General features: G+C 47.0%; 6 non-coding genes and 1 pseudogene across 6 annotated transcripts; all 7 read right to left on the bottom strand.

The window, feature by feature from the left end:
- Positions 1 to 619: 619 nt before the first annotated feature.
- On the bottom strand, positions 620 to 695 carry LOC138382131 (small nucleolar RNA SNORD115; annotated as a pseudogene).
- A 1227-nt stretch (positions 696 to 1922) lies between these two features.
- LOC138382137 (small nucleolar RNA SNORD115) lies at positions 1923 to 2006 on the bottom strand. The gene has a single exon (XR_011233293.1). It is a non-coding gene; the product is annotated as a small nucleolar RNA SNORD115 (small nucleolar RNA).
- A 1353-nt stretch (positions 2007 to 3359) lies between these two features.
- On the bottom strand, positions 3360 to 3440 carry LOC138382126 (small nucleolar RNA SNORD115). Its single transcript, XR_011233286.1, has one exon. It is a non-coding gene; the product is annotated as a small nucleolar RNA SNORD115 (small nucleolar RNA).
- Positions 3441 to 5235: 1795 nt separating this feature from the next.
- LOC138382125 (small nucleolar RNA SNORD115) lies at positions 5236 to 5316 on the bottom strand. The gene has a single exon (XR_011233285.1). It is a non-coding gene; the product is annotated as a small nucleolar RNA SNORD115 (small nucleolar RNA).
- A 1841-nt stretch (positions 5317 to 7157) lies between these two features.
- On the bottom strand, positions 7158 to 7238 carry LOC138382124 (small nucleolar RNA SNORD115). The gene has a single exon (XR_011233284.1). It is a non-coding gene; the product is annotated as a small nucleolar RNA SNORD115 (small nucleolar RNA).
- A 1795-nt stretch (positions 7239 to 9033) lies between these two features.
- Positions 9034 to 9114, bottom strand: LOC138382123 (small nucleolar RNA SNORD115). Its single transcript, XR_011233283.1, has one exon. It is a non-coding gene; the product is annotated as a small nucleolar RNA SNORD115 (small nucleolar RNA).
- Positions 9115 to 10936: 1822 nt separating this feature from the next.
- On the bottom strand, positions 10937 to 11017 carry LOC138382128 (small nucleolar RNA SNORD115). Its single transcript, XR_011233288.1, has one exon. It is a non-coding gene; the product is annotated as a small nucleolar RNA SNORD115 (small nucleolar RNA).
- Positions 11018 to 17341: the final 6324 nt, after the last annotated feature.

Genomic DNA, 17341 nt, shown 5'->3' with positions numbered 1-17341 from the left:
GTTCATCAATGATCAAAAAATATCCCAGCACTGTTAAAATACTGCACTAATATTATAGAAAATTTTCTCTATTAATATATTTATACCCCAATGATCATAGTGCATTAAGCACATTTCCAGGATGTCTTAATATTTCTCAACTCTCAGCAAAATTAATTATAGGCAAAAATTAAATATTTATTCATGAGGATCATGTCACACGTGTCAGTTAATCATTGAAAGGGAAAAACCTATAATTATATTCATGTTGTCTGAATGAATAAATCTGATTGTTTTACAGATGATTATTCACTGGTCCAATAATCTATTTTGAATTTTTCAGGCAACAAAGGAAGTCCCTTACTTCCTTTCAGTAGAATAGTACCAGTAGGACTCACCAAAGCATACATTGAGAGAAAAAGAGCCAAGGTCTTAGTGCCAAATAGCAAAGAAAATTAGGAATTATAGAAAATTTTAACATTTAAAGAATCAGGCTTTATAGTCCACTTAGAAGCACACAAATAAAAGTGTGCAAAACAAGTTTCACAGAAAAATTTCATTGTCTGAATCCCAAAATAAAATTCCCATGGAAGGAAACTAAGAAATCAAAACTCCTTGTCTCACAGTTGTTACCTAGGCTGGGCTTCAGCATATTCCAAGAGAGCTTGATTTTTGCATTATCACTTCTCTTCAAGATAACATCTCATCATTGACCCAGACCATGGTACTCATACATATGTACACTTAGATCAAATATGCTTACCAGAGATGGTTTTTTAAAACACTGGTGCTGAAGTGCACTGGATGCCATGTATTCAGTGCCAGACAATTGGGTGGTACAAATGTCCCTGTGGGCAACAGGGCAGAGTAGTCTTCCTCAGTGGTCTTTATCTAAGGACTACAGTCACAGGGTAGGATAACATCTCTCATATGTATACGACTCCTGTTGATATTCCTAATTTCTATGGGACCAGCATGTTTGATACTCCAAATATAACCCTATACTTAAGCTGTAGATAACTTATTCACCATGTAAGGTAAAGACCAAATGTATAGGTGTCAAGTCTTTTGTTAACCAGGCAAGGGATGATTTACTTGAAGAAATGAAGTTTCTTCTCCTCTTCACTTGGCTAAATATGCAATACCCATATCCATAACAGCTGGCATCATACATAGCATATAGGTTCCTTTATAATGAATCTAATGACACCACATGAAATTTGGGGTAAGGAAAGATGACTTCAGATTAATTGTAATCTTGTATTTGGACTTGGTAAAGGGCAACCTATATACCTGAATCTCAAGCCATTCCCTGAAGTTTCCAAAGTCTTTCAGTTGTGAGTACTGTCTCAATTATCTACAAATATCATTACATCGTGGGAACCCAAAAAATGGAATAATAGAATTGGATTGTCATTTGTGTAAATGAATATTTCACTAAAGAGTTGATTGCAATTAATTACAAAACATCTCACCTTTAAATGAAAGCATGTTCAGGCAAAAAAAAAAAAAGATTTTTAATTAAGACCCATTAGTAGATCAGTCACTCATTGGGAAGAATAGATTATTACTCACTTGTTTTGCATGAATGACTATATGTAATCATTTCAAAGGCCAGAGTTCAAAAGTCAATTGTCCTATTTGGAAACTTCCAATCACCAAATGTAAAACTGATAACTAATCCATGAAATGGTACATTTATTGCTGATTGAGCTTTCTGAAGCACATAATGAGGAAAAAATTAGCCAAGATATCTACTCTAACAAAGTAGGAGTATTAATAATATACAAATTAAGATCAAGAAAAAAATAAAATTAGTTCTCTTAGAAGCAGATAGATAGAGGCAAGGGAAGTGAGCTTCCCCAAAGAGTTTCATTCTACCAAGTCCCAGATAGAGTACCTCCCCAAAATCTAATGATTTCCTACACATTGTCACTTCCTTTGGGCCTCAGTAAAATCCTATTGAGCATGATTTTTATATCACCACGTCTACTGAAGACATTCTCCAAACATGTATCTATTTTGCCTTGGAAACACTTACCAGAATAGCATCCATAACTCATTGTTCAAAGGAACAGAAGACCAATTGGATTCACTAAAGCTTGGCTGGGTGGTAACATTTGCCTCAGTGGAAAAATACCAAATGATGCTCTTCCTCAGGAGTCCTTACCTAGGAGAATAGGAAGAGGACCATAGTTTAATATCAGAAATAAAACTTTTGTGGGGATGGCTCAAAAATACTACTTCTTGGTGGAGAAATATGGATGATACCAACACAAAAACATGTTACTAAGGCTCTAGAACATTGGATCATTAAACTGGCCAAACAGGGTCGAGGGGCCACAAGGCCACTATGTTCTGCGGAACCAAGTTGCTCCCTCATGGAGGTGAAATCGACTCAGACACAATCTGGGCATCCTCTGAGAGAAACTCCATTTCAGACAGAGAGGTCCCACCAGGGGATGCCCAGCTTTCAGCCCACACAACACAGGAGAGGGAAGTAACATGGAGAGCATGGCAGTGTGTGATCTAGGGTTGATAGATGCTAACTAGGATCAAGGGAACCATCCGGGGACACACAGGGCATTGAGGTCACAACACTGAAACAGCACATGCCCCCACAGGGCCCGGGGCCCACCACGGTATAGCAGCCATGGCTCCAAGAGCTTTGGGAAACTAAGACCTATGGGTGGGCCAACGCTCCGCCTCCCAACAGGCAGCCTCCAGGAATTCAAGCCCCATGCACAGCAATGTCACGCGTGACATCTGAGTGGTTTTTCCTTTCCCACGGGGTATGTGCCCCTCAATCCTACTAGCCTGGAAGCCCTGACTCATAACCTACAATGAGGGGCACATTGCTCTGGGTCTCAATCAGGAACCATTTTCCCTTTAGAACACTTTCACTATCCAGCCCAGATGGGCATGCAACCGGCAAGGATAAGATGACCAAGGAGTGTCCACCGGAGGAGGGAATAGCACCTGGTCCACTTCGCCATGGGCTTCCCAGTCAGAAGCACTAAAGGCCCTAAGGCTGATCATTGGCAACCCCGTTGATCCACCGGTCTTGAATACGACCACAAGAGATTAACTCACTGTTATGTTCACAATCGTGGGGCCAACATGGGGAGAACGGCTCCCTGAAAGACACAACAAAGGCAGCATGAGCTCAGAAAGGACCTGCCATGAAGCACTGCCCTGGGGAATGGTGCCCCTGACACCTTGTCCACAAAAGGAAATTGGCATAGTCACAGAAGAACAAGAAGAGAACCTCGGGGCCCCGGAGATATACACCAGGGCCTCCAGATTCTAGCTGCAGAGACCATTGCCCACCAATGGAGATGGGCAGCACAATGTCCACTTCCAGAATGTGTACCTAGGCTAGGCCTCAGCGTAATCCTATTGAGCATGATTTTTAAGTCATCACCTCTCTTCAGACCATATAAGGTTCTCATCATCGACCCAGCCCTGGGAGGCCCCTCCCCACGTACACATGCACCGTGACCTGGAGGAGAGAAGCTCACCACGAGTCCGTCCAGGAGAATAGGGGGCCATGAAGGACGCGAGTTTGGGCATAATTCATGCAAGGCAGCGGGGTTGACGGCCACTGTCCCAGTGGCATCAGGCCAGAAGGAACTCTGGTTCCAGGGACGGTATCTGCCTGGGAAGGTGGAGGACAGGTGTCGTTCCAAATGTGGTCACACTACTCTCGGGGCGTGGTGGCTGGCTCACGCATGCATTTCAGCCAGGGACCCAACAAGGGATTGCCAGCAGGGAACACTTGCGAGGCCTGGGAGGCCCTTCCTCCCCGCTCCCCTTTTCGGGCCAGAACACGGACACACCCAGGACACACCATGTACTGGGCTTGGGCCACTTCCTATGGCAGGTCAAGAGCATCTCAGTCACTGCTCCTTTCTGCTGGGAAGCATCCCCGGGCCTGGGCAAGGCCACCTCGCAGCAGCTACTGGACGTGAACCCAAATCTCTCATAAATGAGGGCCCAGTCCAGGATACCACGGGCATCCCTTTACACGCCCCAGGGATCCCTTTTCCCTTGTGATGGTGCTCAGAATCCTGGGCCTCCTTGTGAAGACCCCGCCTGTGGGAAAACAAAGGCTATCGGCCTCAGACCGGGCCCCTTCCTCTGTGTCCTGACTCCGGGCTCAGGGCCGAGCTGCAGGCACACAGAGACCACGCCATCCTGAGCCTGTTGGGGCTGTGGGCCGCAAGGCCTCTGCTTTCTGCCTGCACAGGTCCCTCTCTCCCTGACGGTGATCTCTCCGCTCAGAAGGGACCTGGACATCCTCTGATGGAAACTCCAATCTACCTAGGGGATGCCCAGGTTTCTGCCGGCCGCCCTCGGGAGAGGGAGGTACACGGATGTGTGCGGCAGCGTGGGAGTTTGGAATGCCGCATGCTCACTGGGCCCACTGGGACGAGTGAGAGGGCATTCTGGCACCCAGCAACGCCATCGGGGGAATTCAGGTCAGACCACTTCAACAGCGGTGACCCCCACCGGCCCAGCACTCCCCAGAGGTGCAGCAGCCTCTTGCTTCCAGCGTTTCGGGCAATTCAGCCCCTTCAGGGTGGGACGGCCCCACCTCTCAGCGTTTGGACCCCGAGGAATCAATCCCCACATACACTGGCCTGTGCCCTGACACCCCGTGCGGTCCTCCCTACCCCAGTGCTACGGACCTGACAGGCCCGCGACCCCGGAATCAACACCTACAGTGAGGGTCGCCTTGCCCTTTGTCTCCGGCGTGGAACCATCATCCCTCCGAACTTGGGACTAGAGCGGCCAGGAAGGCCATGCACCCTCCGTGGGTCAGAATCCCCAGGAGCATCCCCCAGAAGGAGCGAATAGTGCCTTGGCCATGGGCTTGCCACTGGAAATCGCTCACGGCCCTGAGGCCAAACCTTGGCAACCCCGTTGCTCCACTGATTTGGGCTCCGGCCACAACGAAACACTCACCTGTTATCTTCAGGACCTTGGAGCCAACCTGGGCAGAACGGCTCCCTGAAAGACACAACCGGGGCAACACTAGCTCAGCACACACCTTTCAACTCACCCTGCCCTAGGGAATGGTGCCCCGGACACCCTGCCCACAAAAGGAGCTTGGGGTGGTCGTTGAGGAGCGCTGAGAGCACCTCGGGTCCCCCGAGATGCCCTCCAGGGCCTCCAGTCCGCCGCTCAAGAGACCGTTGCCCACCACGGGACATGGGCAGCGCAACGTCCTCTTCTAGAATGCGTACCTAGGCTGGGCCTCAGCGTAATCCTATTGAGCATGATTTTTAAGTCATCACCTCTCTTCAGACCATATAAGGTTCTCATCATCGACCCAGCCCTGGAATCCCCCTCTCAAGACACACACACATGCACCGAGACCTGGAGAACAGAAGCTCACCACAGGCCCATCCAGGAGAAGAGGGGGCCACGAAGGACTTGGGTTTCAGCATAATGCCTGCTAGGCAGAGGGGTTGACGGCCACTGCCCCAGTGGCACCAGGCCAGAAGGAACTCTGTGTCCGGAGACGGTAGCTGCCTGGGAAGGTGCAGGACAGGTGTCACTCCAAATGTGCTCACACTCCTCTTGAGGGATGGGGGCTGGCCTACGCATGTATTTCAGCCAGGGACTCAACAAGGGATTGCCAGCAGGGAACACTTGCGAAGCCTGGGAGGCCCTTCTCCCCGCTCCCTTGTCGGGCCAGAACACGGCAGGGCACACCATGTACTGGGCTTGGGCCAGGCAAGGCAGGCCACTAGCTAGGGCAGGGCAAGAGCATCTTACTCACTGGCCCTCCTGCTGGGAAGTATCCCTGGGCCCGGGCAAACCCATCTCACCCCATCTACTGGACATGAACTCAGGTCTCTCATAATGGAGGGCCCAGGCCAGGACGCCACATGGATCCCCACACCCGCCACAGAGATCCCCATTCCCTCAGCAGGGTGCTCAGGAGCCAGGGCCTCCATGTGCTCATCCCGCCTGTGGGAAAACAAAGTCTCGGGGCCCCAGGCTGGGCCCCTTCCTCTGTGTCCTGGCTCCGGGCTCAGGACGGAGCCGCAGCCACACACACAGCCCACGCCGACCTGACCCTGTTGGAGCCGGGGGCCTCAGGGCCACTGCTTTCTGCCCGAACAGATCCCGCCCTCCCTGGAGGTGACCTCTCCGCTCAGAGGCGACCTGGACATCCTCTGATGGAAACTCCAATCTCCCTAGGTGATGCTCAGCTTTCAGCCAGCCACCCACGGGAGAGGGAGGTACACGGATGGGTGCGGCAGCGTGGCAGCTAGGAATGCCGCATGTATCACTGGGCCCATGGGGACAAGTGAGAGGGCATTCTGGTACCCAGCAAGGGCATCGGAGGCCTTCAGGTCAGACCACGTCAACAGCGAGGCCCCCCCACTGGCCCGGGAAACCCCAGAGGCGCAGCAGCCCCTTGCTTCTGGCTATTCAGGCAATTCAGGCGCCTGAGCGTGGGCCAGCCCCAACCCTCAGCGCTCGGACCCCGAGGATTCAATCCCCACGTACAGTGGCCTGTCCCGTGAAGCCCCGTGGCGTCCTCCCTACCCCAGTGGTCTGCCCGTCTGCCCGTGACAGGCCCGCTACCCTGGAACCCCGGACTCAACACCTACACTGAGGGGCACCTTGCCCCTCGTGGGTTGCCCTCGTGGAACCATTTTCCCTTAGACCTCTTGGACTAGAGGGGACCCGAAGGCCATGCATCCTCCATGGGTCAGAACCCCAGGAACATCCCCCAGAGGGGGCGAAAAGCGCCTGGTCCACCCACTTGGCCATGGGCTTGCCACTGGAAAGCGCTCACGGCCCTGAGGCCAAAAGTTTGGCAACCCCGTTGATCCACCGATTAGGGCTCCACCCACAAGGGAACCACTCACCGGTTATCCTCAGTCCCTTGGGGCCAACCTGGGCAGAACGGCACCCTGAAAGGCACAACCGGGGCAGCACGAGCTCAGCACGGACCTGCCAACACGCCCTGCCCTGGGGAATGGTGCCCCTGACACCCTGCCCACAAAGGGAGCTTGGGGTGGTCGTTGAGGAGCGCAGAGAGCACCTCGGGTCCCCCGAGATGCCCTCCAGGGCCTCCAGTCTGCCGCTGCAGAGACCGTTGCCCACCACGGGAGATGGGCAGCCCAACGTCCTCTGACAGAATGCGTACCTAGGCTGGGCCTCAGCGTAATCCTATTGAGCATGATTTTTAAGTCATCACCTCTCTTCAGACCATATAAGGTTCTCATCATCGACCCAGCCCTGGGAGGCCCCTCCCCACGTACACATGCACCGTGACCTGGAGGAGAGAAGCTCACCACGAGTCCGTCCAGGAGAATAGGGGGCCATGAAGGACGCGAGTTTGGGCATAATTCATGCAAGGCAGCGGGGTTGACGGCCACTGTCCCAGTGGCATCAGGCCAGAAGGAACTCTGGTTCCAGGGACGGTATCTGCCTGGGAAGGTGGAGGACAGGTGTCGTTCCAAATGTGGTCACACTACTCTCGGGGCGTGGTGGCTGGCTCACGCATGCATTTCAGCCAGGGACCCAACAAGGGATTGCCAGCAGGGAACACTTGCGAGGCCTGGGAGGCCCTTCCTCCCCGCTCCCCTTTTCGGGCCAGAACACGGACACACCCAGGACACACCATGTACTGGGCTTGGGCCACTTCCTATGGCAGGTCAAGAGCATCTCAGTCACTGCTCCTTTCTGCTGGGAAGCATCCCCGGGCCTGGGCAAGGCCACCTCGCAGCAGCTACTGGACGTGAACCCAAATCTCTCATAAATGAGGGCCCAGTCCAGGATACCACGGGCATCCCTTTACACGCCCCAGGGATCCCTTTTCCCTTGTGATGGTGCTCAGAATCCTGGGCCTCCTTGTGAAGACCCCGCCTGTGGGAAAACAAAGGCTATCGGCCTCAGACCGGGCCCCTTCCTCTGTGTCCTGACTCCAGGCTCAGGGCCGAGCTGCAGGCACACAGAGACCACGCCATCCTGAGCCTGTTGGGGCTGTGGGCCGCAAGGCCTCTGCTTTCTGCCTGCACAGGTCCCTCTCTCCCTGACGGTGATCTCTCCGCTCAGAAGGGACCTGGACATCCTCTGATGGAAACTCCAATCTACCTAGGGGATGCCCAGGTTTCTGCCGGCCGCCCTCGGGAGAGGGAGGTACACGGATGTGTGCGGCAGCGTGGGAGTTTGGAATGCCGCATGCTCACTGGGCCCACTGGGACGAGTGAGAGGGCATTCTGGCACCCAGCAACGCCATCGGGGGAATTCAGGTCAGACCACTTCAACAGCGGTGACCCCCACCGGCCCAGCACTCCCCAGAGGTGCAGCAGCCTCTTGCTTCCAGCGTTTCGGGCAATTCAGCCCCTTCAGGGTGGGACGGCCCCACCTCTCAGCGTTTGGACCCCGAGGAATCAATCCCCACATACACTGGCCTGTGCCCTGACACCCCGTGCGGTCCTCCCTACCCCAGTGCTACGGACCTGACAGGCCCGCGACCCCGGAATCAACACCTACAGTGAGGGTCGCCTTGCCCTTTGTCTCCGGCGTGGAACCATCATCCCTCCGAACTTGGGACTAGAGCGGCCAGGAAGGCCATGCACCCTCCGTGGGTCAGAATCCCCAGGAGCATCCCCCAGAAGGAGCGAATAGTGCCTTGGCCATGGGCTTGCCACTGGAAATCGCTCACGGCCCTGAGGCCAAACCTTGGCAACCCCGTTGCTCCACTGATTTGGGCTCCGGCCACAACGAAACACTCACCTGTTATCTTCAGGACCTTGGAGCCAACCTGGGCAGAACGGCTCCCTGAAAGACACAACCGGGGCAACACTAGCTCAGCACACACCTTTCAACTCACCCTGCCCTAGGGAATGGTGCCCCGGACACCCTGCCCACAAAAGGAGCTTGGGGTGGTCGTTGAGGAGCGCAGAGAGCACCTCGGGTCCCCCGAGATGCCCTCCAGGGCCTCCAGTCCGCCGCTCAAGAGACCGTTGCCCACCACGGGACATGGGCAGCGCAACGTCCTCTTCTAGAATGCGTACCTAGGCTGGGCCTCAGCGTAATCCTATTGAGCATGATTTTTAAGTCATCACCTCTCTTCAGACCATATAAGGTTCTCATCATCGACCCAGCCCTGGGAGGCCCCTCCCCACGTATACATGCACCGTGACCTGGAGGAGAGAAGCTCACCACGAGTCCATCCAGGAGAATGGGGGGCCATGAATGACGCGACTTTTCGCATAATTCATGCTAGGCAGTGGGGTTGACGGCCACTGTCCCAGTGGCACCAGGCCAGAAGGAACTCTGGTTCCAGGGACGGTATCTGCCTGGGAAGGTGGAGGACAGGTGTCGTTCCAAATGTGGTCACACTACTCTCGGGGCGTGGTGGCTGGCTCACGCATGCATTTCAGCCAGGGATCCAACAAGGGATTGCCAGCAGGGAACACTTGCGAGGCCTGGGAGGCCCTTCCTCTCCGCTCCCCTTTTCGGGCCAGAACACCCCAGGACACACCATGTACTGGGCTTGGGCCAGCCAAGGCGGGCCACTTCCTATCGCTGGTCAAGAGCTTCTCAGTCACTGCTCCTTTTTGCTGGGATGCGTCTCCGAGCCTGGGCAAGGCCACCTCGCAGCATCTACTGGACGTGAACTCAAATCTCTCATAAATGAGGGCCCAGTTCAGGATACCATCTGCATCCCTTTACATGCCCTAGGGATCCCTTTTCCCTTATCATGGTGCTCAGAATCCTTCGCCTCCTTGTGATTTCCCTGCCTGTGGGAAAATAAAGGCTATCGGCCTCAGACCGGGCCCCTTCCTGTTTGTCCTGGCTCCGGGCTGAGGTCCCAACTGCAGCCATACACATAGTCCATGGCAACCTGAGCCTGTTGTGGCCAGGGGCTAGAGGGCCTCTGCTTCGGGCCGGAATAGTTCTGTCTCTTCCAGGAAGTGAACTCTCCTCTCAGAAACTGCCCGGTGTCATCTGAGGGAAACTCCAATCTAGCTTGGGACACCCAGCTTTTTGTTGGCCACCCAACGGAGAAGGAGGCACTTCTATGGGTGTCTCAGTGCAGGAGGTTTTGAGGCCGGATTCTTATGGGTCACAACAGGACTAGTAGTAGAGCTGATTGGCACCCTCAGTGGCTATCTGTGGCATTCAGGTCAGACCACTTCAGCAGGGCATCCCCCTTCTGGCCTGGGACCCGCCACATGCGCTGGAGACCCTTGCTTTTAGCCCTTTGAGCAATTCAGGTGCTTGGGTGTGCAATAGCCCCAACTCTCAGTGGCCTGCCTCCGGGGATTCAATCCCCATGCACAGCTGCCTCTACTATGATGGCCCAGTGGCATCCTTTCTCCCCCAGGGTTATGGCTTTCTTAGGCTTGATAGCCTGGAACCCCCAACTCAACACCTTCACTGAGGGGCATGTTGCCCTTGGTCTCTCTTGTGGAAACATTTTCCCCTTAGACCACTGGGACTAGCCTGGCCTGAAGGACATGCACACTCCTTGTGTCAGATTCCCCAGGAATCTCTCCTGGAAGGAGGGAGTAGTGCCTGGTTCACTTCGCCATGGGCTTGCCAGCAGGAAGAGCTCATGGCCCTAAGGCCAAACATTGGCCACCCTGTTATTCCAGCGATCTGGCTCAGGCCCCATGTGATCCACCCACCTTTTATCCTCACTGCCTTGGGGCCATCCTGGGCACAAAGGCTCCCTGAAAGACACAATGGGCATAGCACAAGCTCAGCATGGAGCCTCCAATATCCCCTGCCCCTGGAGAATGGTCACCTTGCCACCTCCCCCCAAACAAGGAGCTTGTGGTGCTCAGTGATGTGCACAGAGAATGGCTCAAGTCCCCTGAAATGCCTTCCAGGGCCTCCAGTCTCCAGCTGAAGAGACAACTGCTCGCCACCGGAGATCTCCAGCTGAATGTCCTCTTCTAAAATGCTCACCTAGGCTTGGCCTCAGTGTAATCCTATTGAGCATGATTTTTAAGTCATCACCTCTCTTCAGACCATATAAGGTTCTCATTATCGACCCAGCCCAGGGATGCCCCTTCCCATGCACACATGCACCATGACCTGGAGAAGAGACGCTCACCACAGGTCCATCCAGGACAATAGGTGGCCATGAGGGATGTGAGTTTCAGCACACCATAAACTACAGTAATCAAATTAGTGGGACACTTGCATAAAAATTTGACATACTGTTTTTCTAATCAGACTCAAAAGAATTTTGAGTCTGAAATAACCCCATGCATCTATGGCCAGTTGATATTAATGAGGGTCCTAGATATTTCATTGTGGAAATGAATGATCTCTTCAGCAAACGGTGCTGCAACAACTATATGCACATGCAAAAATTGAAGTTGGACCCCTACTTCACAGCATACACAAAAAATGTCCTCAATAACCTGCATGTATGAACTAAAACTACAAAAGTCTCAGAACAAAGTGAATAAATCTTCATAACCCTGGACTTGGCAAAAACAGAAACAACAAAAGGAAAGACAGTTAAATTGTACTTATCTAAATTAAAAAATTGAGCACGGTTGACACTATCACAAAAGTGAAAACGCTACCTATAGAATGAAAAAAAAATGCTTGCAAATCATATCTCTGATAAGGGTTTAGTGTATGAAAGGACTCATAATTCAACAACAAGAAAAGACAATTTAATTTTTAAAATAGGCAAAGAACCTGAATAGACATTTCTCTACAGAAGATATGGAAATAGTCAACAAGCCATTTTTATTTTAATGCTATAAATTTCCATCTCAGCACTGCTATTTTACATTAGAAAAGAGGAAATGTCTCAAATCATAATCTTAATTCTTATCTCATAAACTAGGAAGAAGAGCAAAATAAACCCAAAGCAATCAGAACAACAGGACATGATAATGAGTAATAGTGATAGTAAGGTCTGTTATGCTCCCTTTGGAACTAGGGAATGGACCAGAATCTCACACTGGAGTGTAGGCTGCCTTCTTCAAAACCACTGCCAGGGTAGGGAATGGTGTGGGCAAGGACACGTAAAAACACCACAGAGTTTCTTAACCTTTTAAAATGGTCTTTTTTTCCAACTCAACATTTACTTCACTGTTGTAAACATTTGTCTATTTTATGGAATTCTGAGAAAGTTGATTCTGACCATTTTTGTTCATTTTTTTTATTGTTTCTGTGCAGGGACAGGGCTTTGGAGATACCTACCCTGACATGTTCCTCTTCATCTTTGAAGGATAATCTGCCTGGATACAGAACTGTAGATTGATGGATATTTTCTTTCAACACTTTACATATTTCACTTCTTTCTTTTCTTACTTGTATGGTCCAAGGTATTTTTTTTTATCTTTGTTCATATACATGTATTTTTCCCCCTCTAGCTTCTTTCGATATTTTCTCTTTACCTTTGGTTTTGGCAGTTTGCATACTATATACTTACTTGTAGACTTTTTGCTATTTATCATCCTTGATGTTCTCTGAGCTTCTTGTATGTGTGGTTTGGCATCTATCATTAATTTTGGAAAATTTTCTCCCATTGCTTCTGATACTCTGTTTTATATTCTTAGGGGTATTCTCATTATGCACATTACATCTTTCATAATTATCCTCAGTTTCTAGAGATTTTTTTAAATTCTATTTTCCTATGGCATTTCAGCTTGGGAAGATTTATTGACACATTTTCAAATCCAGTGATTATTTTTTTGGCTTTGTTCAGTCTCCTGAAGGACCCATCATAACAGGCATTCTTTATTTCTGTTATAGTTTTTTAAATCTAGCATTTCCTTTTGATTCTTAGAGTTTTGATCTCTCTACCTTCATTACCTATGTATTTTGCATGTTGCCCACTTCTTCTATTAGAAGCTTTGTTATATTAATCATAGTTATTTTAAATTCAAGGCATAATTTTTAAATCTCTACCATATCTGAATCTAGTTCTGAGGATTAATTTGTCTCTTTAAACTAATTTTTCCTGCCTTTTAGTGCATGCCTTCTAATTTTTTGTTGAGATCAAATCATGATGTATCTGGCAATAGAATCTGAGATAATAGGTCTTTGTGTGAGGTTTTATGTTTATATGGCCAGGGATTATATTATGTTTAATGTTTGCTGTAGCTATACACATCAGAAGCTTCAATCTTCTCTAGAGTCTTTGTTTTGGTCTTTCCTATTTTGTGTTTCCCTAGAAACTCTTTCTTTAAATAGAGTAATGGACTCAGTGTCTTGTATCTCTCCCATTTATAATCCACTGCTATTATGTCAGAGCCCTGTTGATGTGGTGACATGGTACTGGGGAGGAGAAGCTCTATCTGGGTTGTGACTTTCAGAAGAGTTTCTTACACTATTTTTCTTCTATTACATGAGTCAAGAAGGTTAGAGGGGACTTGAGTCATCCAACTACTCTTCTCTTAGCTTAGTCAAGGCTCAGGAAAATCAATTTCCCTTGCAGGCAGTCCTCTGCCATGGGGAAAAGAATGCTCTGTGAATATGCTAAATGATGGGCACACATGAACCCAAGGAGACATAAAGGATGTTGGGAACCAAGAAGGGAGGAGGCTGGGAGGGGAATGAGGGGTAAAACTTACCTATGTAATGAACACTATTATGGTGATGGGCACACTAAAAGCCCTTACTAAAGTATTATAGAAGGCATCCATGGTAGGTCTACTTGAATCTGTTTAAGGTATCTCCATAATGCTTTCCACAGGGGTTGCACTAGTTTGCAGTCCCACTAGCAGTGTATGAGTGTTCCTGTCTGTCTGTATCCATGCCAACATGTATTGTTTTGGGACTTTTTGATAAAGGCCATTCTCACTGGAGTTAAGTGATATCTCATTGTGGTTTTGATTTGCATTTGCCTGATGATTAGGGATGTTGAGCATTTTTTCATATGTTTGTTAGCCATTCTTATATCTTCTTTTGAAAAATTTCTGTTCATGTCCTTTGCCCACTTTTTGAATTTTCACTATGTCAAGAAGTTTTCTCCTATGTTTTCTTCTAAGAATTTTATGATTCCAGGTGTTCAATTTATTTTGAGTTCATTTTTGTGTATGGTGTAACATAAGGGTCCAATTTTATTCTTTTGCATTTGGATATCCAGTTTTCCCACTGTCATTTATTGAAAGACTATCCTTTCCCCATTATGTAAAAACAGTTGATTACAGAAGCATGATTTTATTTCTGGGTTTTCTCTTCGGTTCAACTGGTCTACGTATCTGTTTTTATGTCAGTACCATACTGTTTTGATTACTATAGCTTTGTAATATAATTTGAAGTCTGGTAGTATGATGCCTCCAGCTTTGCTGTTCTTTCTCAAGATTGCTTTATTTGGTATTTTGGTGGTTCCATATAAATTTTTGGATTGTTTTCAATTTCTTTGAAAAATGTAATTGGAATTATAGTGGGGATTGCATCGAATCTGCACATCACTTTGGGCAGTATGGACATTTTAACAACATCAATTGTTAATATTAAATCATGAAGATGGGATACATTTCCATTTATTTGTGTGTTTTCAACTTATTTATCAATATTTTATAGTTTTCAGCATAAAAATTATTCACTTTCTTGGTTAAATTTACTCCTAAGAATTTTATTTTATTTTTTGTTGTTATTGTAAATAGGATTTTTTCTTAATTTATTTTTGGATAGTTTGTTTTTAGTGTTTGCAAAAGCAACTGATCGTTGTATCTTGATCTTATATTCTGTAACCTTATTGAATTCTTCTTTTAAGTACTAACATTATTTTAAGAGACTTTTTAGCATTTTTTAGATATATTATTTTTATATATATATATAATCATATCATCTGTAAATAGAGACAACTTAACTTCTTTCTTTCCAACTTGAATGCCTTTTTTTTCTTGCCTAATTGCTCTGGCTTGGACTTCTAGTACTATGTTAAATATGAGAGTTGAGAGTTGAGAGTGGATATCTTTGTCTTGATCCTGATCTTAGAAAAAAAGCTTTCAACTTTTCATCATTGAATATGATGTTAGCTCTGGCTTTTATTGTGTTGAGGTACATTCCTTTTATACATAATTTATTGAGAATTTTTAATAATGAAAGGATGTTGAATATTGTTAAATGCTTTTTCTAGATCTACTGAGGTGATAACATGATTTTTACCCTTCATTCTGTTAATGCATTGTAGCATTTGCTGATTCACATCAGTTGAATGATCCTTGCTTCCTAGGGATAAATTCCACTTGATCCTGGTGCATAAACCTTACAATGTGTTGCTGAATTAGGTTTGCTATATGTTGTTGAGGATGTTTGCATTTATATGTATCAGGGATACTGGTCTATAATTTTTTTTCTCACAGTGTCCTTTTTTAGGCTTTAGTGTCAATGTAAAGCTGGTCTTATAAAAAGAGTTTGGAAGTATTCCCTCCTCTTCAATTTTTTGAAAGAGTTTGAGGATGGGTATTAAGTCTTCTTTAAATGGTTGGTAGGCTTCACCAGTATTTCAGGCTACGGACTCTGACGTTCTATCAGATCTTTTTTATGGATGAAACTTCTCCACATGTCTTGTTCTCTCAGGGAGATAATTTCTTGAGATAGTATGCCCTCTCTAGATGCCATAAAGCCAGGCTGGGTGCTGAGAGCCTCCTGTTTGTTTTCCCTAGGTGTGAGTCATGAAATCTCAAGTTTGTGAGCCTTTTCTCAATCCTACAGAGTGTATCCAGCAGTCTGCATGTGCTTTCAAGCCCTTTGCAGAGATTCTCTCTTGCTTTTCAAAGGGTAGTACTTGGAGAGGCAGCCACAGAGGGAATGAGGCATTTGGAGCATTGGGTGTTCTCAGAGCTAGCTGGGGTTGGGGTTGAGGCATTCCAAGTGGTTCATGGGTGAGCTTTTGATGAAGTCTATGATTCAGTTAGTAGAAGCCATGGCAGTTCAAAGCTCTGGTTGCTGTGAGTCCCCACCTCTCTTCCCTGCTTTCACCCTCTTCTAACAACTCAGCTATGCTGATCCCCTCAGTATTCTGGAAGGAGAGAGGAAGAATAATGTGGGTCTTTTGGGCAGTGTCTTGCTTGGCTGGAGAAGGTGGGCACTCACTTATTGTGTTCTCACTTTCCCCTGTGGAAGAAATCATGGGCTGAAGGGTTCTCTGTTGGTACTGAGCCATGCCACGTTGGGGGAGGGCTGATGCAGGTAAAGTGAAACTGTTCTTCTTATCCTCATTAATGCATCCTTAATTTTTTTTTGCTCTAATGATGTGCTAAACTTCTACTCTCAACTCCTGAATTACCACAAAAGTACTCTTGCCTATGGGTGTTTGTCAAATTTGATGCTTCTGTGGTGACATGAAAACTCCTATTCTGTCATCCTACTAACATCATCCCCAAATTATATCTTTGTATATTATAAGACCATCAAGAAAAATTTATAATTGAGATTATATTTTTAAATCAAATAGGATAAAACAATGTTACAAAACAAAAACATTTATACTTTATTTTAAATTTACATGTATAGGTATCTTTACTGGTGCTCTTTATTTCTGCATGTGGATCTAGGTTACTTTCCAGTGTCTTTCTATTTCAGAGAGAAGGAGTTCCTTTAGCATTTTTTTTAGGACATCTCTTATAGAAATAATTTTTCTTAGATTTATTAATCTAGGAACATCTTCATTTCTCTTTTTTGAATGATAGTTTTGATGTATATAGAATTCTTGGTTGAGTTTTTCTTTCATCACTTTGATTATGCACATTGTCTTTTAGCGTGCATGATTTATGGTGCAAAGTCTGTTGTCAATCTTATTGATGGTAAGGTGTATGTGATGAATCATTTTTTTTCTTACTGTCTTCAATATTCTTTATTTGTGTTTGTCTTTTCACAGTTTGACTATGATGTGTATAGGTGTGGATCTCTTTGAGATTATTTTACTTGGATTTATTCATCTTGGATGTGGAAATTAATGTTTTTCATCAAAATGAGAAGTTTTGCCTATTTTTTCAAATATTTTTCCTTCTCCTTTCTCTTTCCTCTGAGACTGTAATTCATGGATACGTTGTTACAGTAGATGGTGTCCCACAGTTCTCTACAGCTCACTCCATTTTTCTTTATTCTTTTTCCCTCTATGACTCAGACTGGATAATCTTAATTGACCTATCTTCAACTTCACCAATTCTTCTGTCTACTCAAATCTGCTGTAAGAGAGCCTTTTGTGTAATTTCTATTTCAATTATTTTATTTTTTAGTTCCAGAATTTTCATGTGATCCTTTCTTATAATTTCCGTTTGTTTATTAGTAATCTATATTTGGTATGAAATCATTTTCATACTTCAATTCTTCAGACATGCTTTCCTTTACCTTTTTGAACATTTTTAATAGTGGATTTAACGTCTGTGTCTAGTAAGCC

The sequence above is a fragment of the Eulemur rufifrons genome, chromosome 3, assembly GCF_041146395.1.
Source record: "Eulemur rufifrons isolate Redbay chromosome 3, OSU_ERuf_1, whole genome shotgun sequence".
Lineage (NCBI taxonomy): Eukaryota > Metazoa > Chordata > Mammalia > Primates > Lemuridae > Eulemur > Eulemur rufifrons.
This window is presented reverse-complemented; position numbering and strand designations above follow the sequence as displayed.